At 47.8% G+C, this 12,354-nt stretch overlaps 1 pseudogene; it reads right to left on the reverse strand.

The window, feature by feature from the left end:
• Positions 1–5,793: 5,793 nt before the first annotated feature.
• Positions 5,794–6,225, reverse strand: LOC142584108 (protein max pseudogene; annotated as a pseudogene).
• Positions 6,226–12,354: the final 6,129 nt, after the last annotated feature.

Here is a 12,354-nt window from a genome sequence, read left to right on the forward strand (position 1 = left end):
AACGCAAGTCCGGGATTTTCCACAGCTCTTCGGTCTGCGCTAGCATCGCGATGTTCAAGAGAATCGGGGAGACTATCGTCCCTTGCGGAGTTCTTTTATTCGGCACGTCGATCTTATGCTACCTATTCCGATGGTCGCCATCTGGCCTGTCAAGAATGATTTGACGTAATTAAAGGTGCGCTCCCAGCAGCTGATGTTGTCCAGACGCTTGAGGATGGCCTTGTGAGAGATGTTGTCGAAGGCGCCTTTCAGATCGAGTGCGAGCCGGAGGTGCTCTCCTGCCTTCGCGATGCCCTTGAGGACTTCTTCCCTTAGGATTAGGAAAGCAGAGAGTCCCGGCCTGAAGCCCAGCGGGCGCGAGGGAAGAGGTCGCAGTTATCAATGTAGTGTTGTAGGCGGGCTTCGATGACCCTCTCGTACAGTTTGACAAGGCACGAAGCCAGCGAGATTGGAGGCAGGGCGTCGATGGCGGGCTTCTTCCCGGGCTTGAGAATGGTCACGATTTCCGCGTGTTTCCACTCGTTCGGTACGTGGCCCTTGCTCCAGAGCTTTTTGTTTGCGTATTCGGTCAAGTCATGGCTGTGCATCGGCTTCAGGTTTCTAATCACGACGTTGGTAATTTTTTCGGCCCTAGGAGCGCTGTTTCGCTGTGAGCCTCGCGCCGTAGCCTACACTTCTTCCTCCGTGATCGGAGCGTCCAGTTCTGCTCTGGATTCCCCTTCGCATATTATGAGGCAAGGTCGCACGGGGTCTGCAAGCAGGTATCTGGTTTTTAAGGCGTCAATTAGGTCTTGGTTTTTCCCGGGGAATTTGCGAGCGATTTCTTGAAGCGCCCGACTGGTTGCTGGTTTGGCCTTGTCGGGCTCGATCGGACAACGCAGACTGGCCCACGTCGGCGCCGTACTCAGGGTGTCCTTGAGCGAGGTTCAAAACTGTACGCAATTTAGTTGCGTCAGCTCGGCCGGTAGCTCGGCCGTCAGTTCGGCCGGCAGCTCGGCCGGCAGCTCTGGCTTCTTCTCTTATCTGCTAGATTCAGAGACGAAGTTTCCGGTTTAACCGCTGTCTCTTCCAGCGTTTGAGGAGAGCCTCACTGGCTTCCCACAAGTGTGAGAGCCGGTGGTCAACTCCGGGCGTCTTGACAGTGCGCTGGGTGGTTTTGGTGGTTTGGATGTGGGCGTCCTGGAGGTGCTACATCCCTTCCGCTATGTCCGTTAAACCGCTCTCGGGCGGGGGTATTGCCTATAGTCCTCCCAATCCGTGAGCCTAATTTCAACGATTGTTCTCTTGAGTTTCGGGGTGGATAGCGAGGGGCTGAGGATGTAGTGATCGCTGCCCAGTGTTTCCGCCCATGTGCGTCCACGAATATTCTGTTTCGAATAACACTGTTGAAAACTCGGATTGGTTGGAGGAGGTTGGTTATCGATTCGGGGCCCGTTTTGTCAACCGCGTCTAGAAGCGACTTCCCCTTCTGCGTGTCTTACTGGTAGCCCCAAGCCGTGTGTCTAGCGTCCACGTCTTCCACCACTACGGTTAAGTTGCAGCCGGCGGCTCTCGCGTTGTCGTAAATGATGCTGCGAAAGCCGTCCTCCTGGACCCTCGAAGGACTGTACAAATTCAAGATGAAAGTGCTACGTCTACCCCTGTTCTGCGGGAGGACTTTCACTAGCACGTGATTAATGTCATGATGTTGGTAATGTTTTCCCACGGCCGTCACCTATTTGTGAACTAAAACCGCCATCTTTGGCGATCCCACGTGTTTAGTTACGTCGTAACCCCGTAGCTTGATCGGCTGGTCCCCGACCTCTCGAAGGCAGACACGGCATTCTTGGGGTACCTTATGCGAGGAAAGGTGAATAAAATAAAGAGAAGAGAAGGTTAGTACCACCAAGGTATAGTAGGCGCAAAGTCAATTATAATAAAATAATAAAGTGCACCGTGACGCAAAAATAAATTTGCAAATAAAAACAATGGGAGGGGGTGGGAGGCGGAGGGAAGGAATTATAGAGCTGGAGCAAGTGAACTCGAATCAGTCAAATAATGACATTAAAAATTTTCGGCTTCACTTTGATATCTTATGTCGGTGTAGAATCTTGACAGTCCCGTTCATTTGTATGTCATTAATAATATGAAATTAAATGAAAGATATCAAAGATTTGTAGTGATGAGGGCAGGATTACAGTCCATCGCAATGGTAATGAGTGTGTTAGCCTTGCCGGTGTCTGTTGACCTTGATCTTTGGCGTGGTCTTAGTCTTGGCGTCGTGACTTTTTGCAGGTAACCCTTTCAGTGTAAGTGTCATTGAAAGGGGTAAACGATTGTCATGCTGTAGTTCGACCAACTTCGACCAAGCGGCCCAAGTTGTCTGATAGCTTCGGCCATTAGGTATGGGCTCGTGGTCGTGATGCCGTCGTGGTCGTTGCATCGCCGTCATTTCAGCTTTTGCCTCCGACACTCTTCATGTAGCCGTCGCCACGTATTCATTGGCAAACTGTCATAGCGGCGCAGTCGTGGTTTCTAATCGTTTCCATTCCAGCTTCGTGATTTCATTATCGTCATGCTGTCTGCTTGCTTTTCACTTCGAACCTGTGGTCCAAGTTGTCTGATAGCTTCGGCCACTAGGTATGGGCTCGTGGTCGTGATGCCGTCGTGGTCGTTGCATCGCCGTCATTTCAGCTTTGTCCTTCCACACTCGTCATGCCATCGTCGCCATACAGTCATCATGCATTCGTTGGCAAACCGCCATAGTGTTGCTGTCATGGTTTCTAATCTTCATCATTCCAGCTACGTGATCTAATTCTCGTCAGGCTGTCGTCGTCCCGACTTTTATTCCGCCCCAGTGGTACAAATTGTCTAATAGCTTGGGCCATTAGTATGTGTTCAGGGTCGAGATGATGTCGTAGCCATTGCGTCGTCGTCACTCCAATTTTGTCATCTGATTCTCGTCATGCCGTCGTCGTCCCACTGTCGTTTTATTGTTGACATCACTTCAGTAACGTTATCTCATTGCTGTCACGCCATTGGCGTCATACCGCTTTCGTCGTTCCATCGACGTCAACCTTTCTGCGCTATTGTGTTGTAATCATACTGTCGTCATTCAGTCGTGATTAAGCCACCCTTGTCACGCCTTGATTCTCAAACAGTCACTGTCACCCCTCCATCAGACCGTTGTCGTAATACCGTCGACGACGTGCCATCCTCATCACTCCAGCTTCGTCATCCGACTCTCGTCATGCCTTTGTCGTCATGCCATCGTCGTTGTACAGGTTCCGTGATACAGTCATCGTCGCGCCATTGTCATCCTATACTCGTCGTCCCATTGTCCTCATGCCATTGTCACGCTATAGTCGTCAGTGAATCGCTGCATATAGTGGTCGTCATGCATTCGTTGTCATACCGTCATCGGGTTGCCATTGCAGTCATTCTGTCGCCATCATTGTAACTTCAACATACGACTCTTGTGATGCCGTCATCGTAATACCGTTGTCGTCATGCCATCGTCGTCGTGCTTTCGTCTCACTATCGTCATCATTTCAGTATCATCATCCCATTGTCGTCATGCCGTCGTCGTCCTATCACCTTCACTGATGAATCGACGTTATTCCTTGTTATTCATTCTGTCGTAATCGAGCTGTAGTAATTCAATGGCGATTGTGTCGGCTTTGTGACATCGTTACACAGACGCTATCATGCATCCGTTGTCGTACCGTACTCATCATGCCATCTTGGTCGTGTCATTGTCGTCATTACCGCTTCTTCATCTGGTTCTCGCCATATAGTCGTCGTCATCTCATCATCCTTATGTCGTCGTCGTCACGTCGTCGTTAAACCACCGTCATAATCGACGTCTCAATGTCCTCAGGCCGTCGTCGTAAAACGCCTTTGTCATTCGCACAATATCCTTCGCTTCGTCATTCCATCGTCACTGCGTCGGTATCATACAGTCGTCGTCATGCCTGCATGCTCATGCGCGACCTTAGCAAGCGAGTGTCATAGCAAATTGGGGTGATATTGGAGTATGTGACGAGTATGAGCCTAGGCAATGAAAGTCTCATAATTGCCACTACACGTGCTAAATAAATGTGACTTCAGGAATATGGCCCGTCTCTACATTGCTCGATTGCTATTCGCATTTTGATCGACAGTCATCCTGAGATGAGCTTTGCCGTAATTTGCTTAGGCATTAACTCTCAGACCTGTGGTTGCACTCCCTTGTTTGAACAAACCATGTTCATTGGCAGGCATTAGGATCGACGTACGCCCGAAAGTATTGAAGCTGCTCGAATTGCGCATGAAGGCATCTATGTGTTAGTAGATCATCCGTCAATTTGTGACGGAAAGAACTGTCATTCTTGGGGAAGCCCATTCACACGGAATAAGGGGTAGAAAGTCATACTTTTTCGATGTTACATTAAATTATGCGGCTCTTCTCACTTATTCTTTTCTTGTTTGTTTCCCGTTTACAACATGTATATACGGGCTAATCATTTTTAAGCCTTACAGGATTTTTAAAACTTACAAATATTTTATTAGTTGAACATGTGTTTGGATTTCTCATACATGTAATGTTTGCCTCTATGAATAATCCGGCTCAAGGGCTAGAATTGTCTTATCTGCAACAGGCGATGTTTAATTATTCCGTGAAATTTAAAAATGATCCCTCCTATATTTCGTGTGCAATTAAGATTCTTAGTTGAAAGTTAACGCTTGTCCTTGTCGGCTTGTCTGTGTTCCTTGGTTTCTTGTCCTCGTTCGTTTTGTCACTCTGTCATGTCTTTAATCATGCAGTATCAACTAGCCAAATCTTTGGCGTTACTGTGCGAACGAGGATGAGTGCCGGCGAACGCGTGAACAAGAATGAGTACCGGTGACTGTAAGTGGATACCAGTACGACGTTCTGATGGCAGGTTAGTGTGAGTGAGCCCCAGTGAGTGTGAGTGAATCGAGTAAGTGCACAGCTGGGAAAAATGTTGATTAGTGCGAGTGAATGCTTACTCATTTTGCCTCCTATGGTTCAGAACCCATCTCGCGTTCGAAGTGAACTGTACGTGTGGCCTCGACAGCGAGGCGCAGTTTGGTGTGTTATAAGGCGGCACATATGCCACAAATCCATGCGTGTATCCGGAGGGAGTGAAAAAATTCGCATTTGCTGCACACTCACTAGAGCAGTAAATCTCAACAGGTTTGTCTGTACAGCAAAGATACTCCGCCATGAAGCAAGTTTTATTGGTTTTGACAAAAAGCAGTAGTCGAGAGTTTTGATGCACAAGGAACCAAAGGAGAGGCACAAAGGTTCAAACACAGCATCACCGCCTATATGCTAGGGTCATTTGGATCCACGCGAGAGGCGATTCTTGCACGATAGCAGCGACAATCAATGACGCAGTGCTGTCAGCCGATCGTCTCATGCGCAAGCACACGGTTGGTTGCGACGTAGATCATCTACACCCCAACCGCCGAAGGCATTCGTCGATCAGCTTGTAGGGAACGCGGCAGTACACCAACAAGTACGTACCTTCATTGCTCGACGTGCGGGCAAAGCGTTTTGACACCGAGTCTGCAAAGCCGGCATCGAGATGAGCTTCTAAGGTGACTACCGTAGCTTACTTGTGGTGGTGTCTACGTTCGAGCTAAAGGTGCTTCTTGTGCGGTTTAACAGCCACCGACTTCAAGATGACGTTCGGTTCGCGCTCTTGAGTTTCCTTGACCCGCATAAAACCCTTCCTGTGGTTCCCGAAAGCAGCGCAACAGCAGCACGCCGTCCACGCTGCGGATTAGGCAGGTCGTCTGTGCCGACTACCGTGGTGCGGGGCGCTGGCAGCTGCTGGGGCCGCTGACCCCGCTTGTGTCACTGTTCGAGATGGTGCCGAAATCCCCATCAGATTCGGAGCCGCCAACGCAGGAGTCACCACCGTTGTTTTTCTTCGATTTCTTCACTGCTCTGGCCTTCGTCTTGATTTGTGTGGCGAGGCATTTGTTCTGCTCCTTCAGCTCCTCGATATCCACCCGGTGGGCAGCATTCTTTTGGCGCATCGTCTGGATATAGTCGGCCGCCTTTCTCAGGATCTGGACCCGAGACGCCTTCACCCCTTGCATATCAGGTAGGGCGTCCCGTAGGCTGATGAAGCTGTACTTGATGTGATCCCTTCGTCTTCGTTCCATTGCGTTGTGGCGCGCCCTCCTGTCCTCATCGCTATCGGCGTCCATGTCGCGCTCTTCGTCATTCATTATTCAAGGCGACCCGGACAGCTGACGACTTCTGCAACGGCAGAGCACGCGGGAACTGGACGACTCTTCTAAAGCGTAGGCTGTCAGCGAAGGTCTGGAAGATGGCGGCAGCGAGTGCTCAAGTAGGAGGAAGACGAAGTGAAAGAGAAGCTGCGCTGACCGTTGAGAACTGTTGAGATACGCGATCACCATGCATCTTAATTGTAGTGCAAGAAAAAATGCACTAATTAAATACTTGTTGAACATATTTACGCATTTATAATTTCCATTTGTATTTTCGTCTCCGCTGCCAGGAAGGCCGTTATAGTTTCCGTGCACCGATTGGATGGGTTCAGCTGCAGAGGGGAAGAAATAAAAGTTGAGTGACTATTATAAAATCAATGTTTAGACAACTTGGTTTAAATTTTCCCATACTGAGTATGCTTTCTTTAGCAGCCTCCTCTCCAGGAAACTACCACATCGACGTTTGCTCAGTCGTCGATAAATTTATAGTTGCTTCAGGGAGATTTTTTTAAGTTCTTCATACGTTATTTTTTATTAATTTCTTCTTGACAATTTTACCAATTTTAGTAGCAACAGCAATTTTCTAATCCCACCCAAGTATTGGCTAATCCTCCGCAGTGGGTATGCGCTATCATAAAAGGAAAACCAACCCAAACTAAGCCAACCCACACGGTGGGCATGTGCCACTTTTGCAAGAGAAACAACAAGTCCGATTATCTGCTTGTCGTTCTCATCTGTGACGGGTTTGCAGTTGGAGTCCCGTGGAGCCTGCGCTGGGGACGACCGAAAAGCTGAGGAGCAGTTCCGGAGATGCATTTCAAGAGTGCACTGGTGAGCACTGTGCCCGTTGAATAGAGACAGCCAAAATTTTAGTATTGGTGACGGACAAGTTCCGTCAGGCATACTTACGAAAGCACCGTGTTGCTAGCTTCGCAGTACATGGCTGGTAGAGTGGTGAATAAAGTCAGGATGCGAGAGCACAGAGATAACGAATAATAAAATTAATTAATGAAGCAAAAAAGGAGTTGTAAAAATGGATTGTTTCATCCCTCTATACACAGTTCCGCTCAAGTTGGGGCGAAACTTTGACAGTGATAGCAACAACGCGAGGCCTGTGCTGCTGTGCCGCGTAAACAGCACCCCGGAGGCTGCCAGGCGCCATAGGTATATCCGGCGCGACGGTGAGTGCATGTGACGAAACGGCCTCGTTAGCCACCGTCTGGCCGCGCGACTGGCCGCTAAGGCACTTTGCGTGCTTTCGCGGGCTTCTTTCCCGTCTAAAAACCACTTTTGTGTCACCCGTATCGAGCAACAGACAGCTGTATCGGGAGTTTTTCATGTTGCTCTACAATTTTCTCATTGACACTTTTAATGTAATTATAATATTTGAGAAGCTTTTTAATTAAGACTAATTATGTAATTAGGAAGAGTGCAAAAAATTGTCTGAGTACCTCTAAGCGAATTCAAACAACATTACCTTGGTTCTGTCCATCTACATGGCATTTGCATATATTTAAATCGTGGTGCATGGTGGTTGGGACACCCTGCATATATATATATATATATATATATATATATATATATATATATATATATATATATATATATATATATATATATATATATATATATATATATATATAGAGAGAGAGAGAGAGAGAGAGAGAGAGAGAGAGAGAGAGAGAGAGAGAGAGAGAGAGAGAGAGAGATTGCTACGGAACAGTATTTGCGATGACAAAGAGGCGAGCAGCGTGAAGACGACGACGATGAGAGGCGAGCGCGGGCTGTTGCCTCTTGGCCAAGTGCGGAGTATTGCCTTGTAAATATACTTGTATATAGCTTTTCGTCGGCGTCTTCCTACGTAACAATATTAACGGATACGTAAGGTCATTTTGTTTGTGTCATCCACTGTGGGGCTCTCTTATACAGACCTCTTACCACACCATACGCATAGGCGCCGCCATATTTGCTCACGTGACAGCGCCCGCCATTCTGATTGGCGTTTGCTCGCTCGTTTGCAATGGCCATCGACCCACAGGCACGGCTCAGACAACCACTATTTCGTCCACCATGGTGAGCAGTGAGTGGACAGATGACACAAGACTCTGGTCAAAGCTGCAGAGGCACTACAAGTACACTTTCTATTTATCCGTTTTGTCTGCACTGCAGTCTTAATAGTATGCTGATGATGATTTGGGATTTTTATGGCGCAGCAGCCGTGCAGACTATAATGCGCCAGACTATAATAGTATGCATGCAAGCTTACTGGCTGAAGGCGTCTAATGTAACAACCTGATGTTTGATTTAGCATTTTACTATCTTTATTCTAGTCTTTACAGTGGCATATTTATATGGCTGCTGCGGCCTTGGGTTTGTTACCGTCGTTAACTATATATGCAACAACTTCGTGCCTTTTTATGCATTGAATCCCCAAATGACTGGAAAACCAATTATGTCGCCTTGAAAAAGACAAGTCTACTTGTGGAAACGTTGGCTCCTGTTTTCACCTTGTTCTTGTTTTGCTCATCGTGTGGAGTACAATTCACATTTCGTTTCACGTCTGAAGAACACAAATCCGGAAACTGGTTCGTTCAAAGCGGATACGCCTTGCGCCGTATTGCACTCGTTATACAATGTGCAAGTTGCTGTATCCGCCGTAAACTAATTTGACTAAACCTTAGTTGGCGAAATTACGGTGGTAACTCAATATGCGTTTGGATTTCTCATGCAAATATTCATCCGCCTCATGGAGTAAAGAATCTCAAAGAGCAGAGCTCCTCTATAAGCTACAGACGATTTTTTTATTATTCTTTTTAACTCAAAGAAGCAAGGGAGAATTGTATTTACAGAAAGGCAGAAAGGTCGGCAGGAGCTATAGCTTGCTCTGGCCTGCTACTCTGCACTTCAGAAAAGCGACGTGGCGGAAAAATAATTATGATGGTGATAGGAGAAGGAGTTGCGCATATACGAGCCCAAAGCGTTACAGCTTCTCTAAAGTCGGGTATACCGTATATAATATACTCCGTTGATCCATCGGAACCAGCGGCCAGACATGTCTTGCCTCGGTGCTCTCATACTATTGCCCCAATTTTCCGCCAGATGGACATCGCTGTTCGCCCTCCTCAGTGACGCAATGCAAACGTCATATTTTTTTTCTCTCTCCCGGGAAATGCGCCGCAAATTGAACAAATGCAAGACTCTTTGTGCAAGCCTCCGTTCTCTGTAGTGCAAGTTTCTTGTTCGATTCTTATCGTTCTTGTATCGGCATGACGGACAGTGCTTCGTACGACTCTTGTGATTGCGACGGGACCATATAGCACTTACACTCATTTGCTGTCCGTCTTTTTAAAATGAAGCACAGACTTTGTGAGCTGCTTTAAGCCAACTGCATGACAGAGCGTTCACAGAAGAAAAGACATTGGGACCGTGCATTCGGCCGTCATCCGCAAAGAAGGCCATCAAAGTGCTGCTTTTTTTTTCTTTTTTTGATTTCTTCTATTCAACACGACTGGGCTCTGCGACAGCCGTTTATCACGCGGGGAACGCTGTTGTGCGTGTACCCGCATCCTTGTTAATCCCTTTCCGTTTCCCCATCCCCAAGTATAGCGTACAAAACCAGGTGCATCTCGGTTACCGTTTTTTTTTCGCTATGTCTCTTCCTGTTTGTCTCTCTGCAGTCATCTGAATATAGTAAACGCCCCAAGAAAGACATTTGCTTGTATTAAGGCGCGGCGCCACCTCATCGATGTTTCTGGTTGTGTAAAGCCGAACTTGCTGCTTCAGAATGTCTCGCTCCGTCTCCGGCTTTGCATCCATGGATATGCGTTCACTCAGAGTCGGCAGTGTACCTAAAAACAAAACGAAAAACGCGCCTGTGGCCCCGCTTGCTCAACGGTGACCTAGAGAGCCATAACAAGTTGGGAGCTCGAAGACGGTACCATTGCGGTACGCGGTACAAGGGACGCGCACTTCGCAGAGCCAGCTCCGTACTGTCTACGTTTTCAAGCAGTGCCTCACCCGTAATACGGAGGGGACGCCGCACAGTGACTATGAATGCCCAACCTGGGGATCTCTGCTATTGAGAATGTTTCAAGAAGCACGACGCATATGCAAAGTCTAGCAAGATAGAATGGTGGCGAGCGTTCGTAGTCCTCACATCTGACCATGATACCAATCTGGTGGTTTAGTTAGCGCTTCTGTCGGCACGGTGTGTGCTACGAGTCGTTGCGAGAGCCTTGAATCGCCTCAAAGGCCCAAACTTTGGACTGCGTAAAATGCGAAAGTTTACACCTAAAATGCAATTGAATATCTCGCAAAAAGCTTGCAGGAATAGATGTATTTGATACCGAAAGAGGAAAATCAATTAAAACGCCGTCACTACCACTCAACGGAAGTGACGCATGACTGAGAACGCTTGACTCCCCTGCACGATCTCCGGGACTACGCATAGGCGGCGCCCGCGACGCCATGAAAAAATTTCAGAGGTGACATGCTTGCTTTTTTTTTGTCGTATCCGCTAACCACCAGGCGCACGTGTTTAAAATTTAAATTATGGGGTTTTACGTACCAAAACCGCGATCTTATAATGAGGCACTCTGAAGTGGGGGACTCCGGAGATTTAGACCACCTGGGGATTCGTTAACGTGCACCTATATCTAAGTACAGGGGTGTTTTCACATACCACCCCCACCTAAATGCGACCGCCGGGGCCGGGAGTTGATCCTGCGACCTCGTGCTAAGCAGCCCAACACCATAGCCGCCGCACCCGCCATGGTTGCTCAGTGGCTATGGTGTTGGGCTGCTGAGCACGAAGTCGCGGGATCGAATTCCGGCCGCGGCGGTCGCATTTAGGTGGGGGCGAAATGCGAAAACACCCGTGTGCTCATAATAAGATCGTGGTTTTTGCACGTAAAACCCCATAATTTAGGTGCTGTTTAAAGTATGCTAATAAGGAAATTATACTATTAACAGTCCTGCAGCGTTTTCAAGCTTGCTTTTGTAGTAAATACTACTCATCTATAACTACTTTAGTCAAAGTGAAATTTTGTTGCAGTTTTCCTTCGAGGCTGTTTCACATGCTGCGACTTCCGTCGTACTGCGACGGAAGTCGCAATCGCAAACTCTTGAGGCCGACCCACACGGAGCGAGATTTCCTAACGAACTTTCGGCGTCGAGTGCCGGCGCGACGACACGGCGGCGTGCCTTCGTCGCACTGCACGCACATGAAACGAAAAACCGATCGCCGCCACCATGATTTCAGTGTTTCTAGAATTGCCGTGGTTTTATTACACGGTAGAACGAAAACCTGTTTGTCATTAGGTGCAAGTCATTTCTTATTTAGTGACCACATAGAGAACGACTTATTATTTAGCTTTCATTGTTATTTGGTAATTTTAACTTTTTTTTTCGTGAGAGAGAAAGAGAATCTAGACGGTCAGAAGGCGGAGAAATCGCTCGAGTTGCTTACTCTGTGCAGTGATAATCGTGATCGGCTTCTGTGCGATCAAATACGGACTTCGCGTTTAAAAACTTCGGTGTCAAATTTTCGTGCGACGTAATTGCTTTCTGCTCGTTTTATGGTTAGCCACGTCAAATTACGGCGGCCGGCAGTCCCATGCAGTCGAGCCCTGATTGGTCCTCACTGCCCGTCTGCGTTCGCCGCTTCCGGCGGGCGGCTGGCAATAGAGAGTTTTAGAATTGGGGGCGCAAGGCACTGGGCCCCCAAGCCGCGTTGCGTCGGTTGCTCTTGGGTTTAGATGAGCAGCAGAGTTTGAGGATTGGGTCGAACGCAGACAGCGTTGGGTTGAGCGCTCGGGACGCCGCAGTGTGGAAAATAGAAAGGTGCTTGAAAGCAAAAAAAAAATGAACCTCTTTTCATACAAGGGAAAACGAACAGAATGCATTTTTGAGCAAAAAGAGAGAACAATAAAATGTAAGAAACGTAATCACTGAGTTAGTACCGGTTAGTGTTACGACTTAGGTGTGCAATTATAAGCCAAGCAAAGCCAATCGAAGCCAAGTGCTTTTAGTTGGTGTTTTCTTGTGACGCACTGCGAAGCTGCGAGTTCACCCGCGTAAAATGGCAAAAATCAGTCGACGTACAGCAAGTTTGCTCTGCGACCATCT

The sequence above is a fragment of the Dermacentor variabilis genome, chromosome 1 (assembly GCF_050947875.1).
Source record: "Dermacentor variabilis isolate Ectoservices chromosome 1, ASM5094787v1, whole genome shotgun sequence".
NCBI lineage: Eukaryota > Metazoa > Arthropoda > Arachnida > Ixodida > Ixodidae > Dermacentor > Dermacentor variabilis.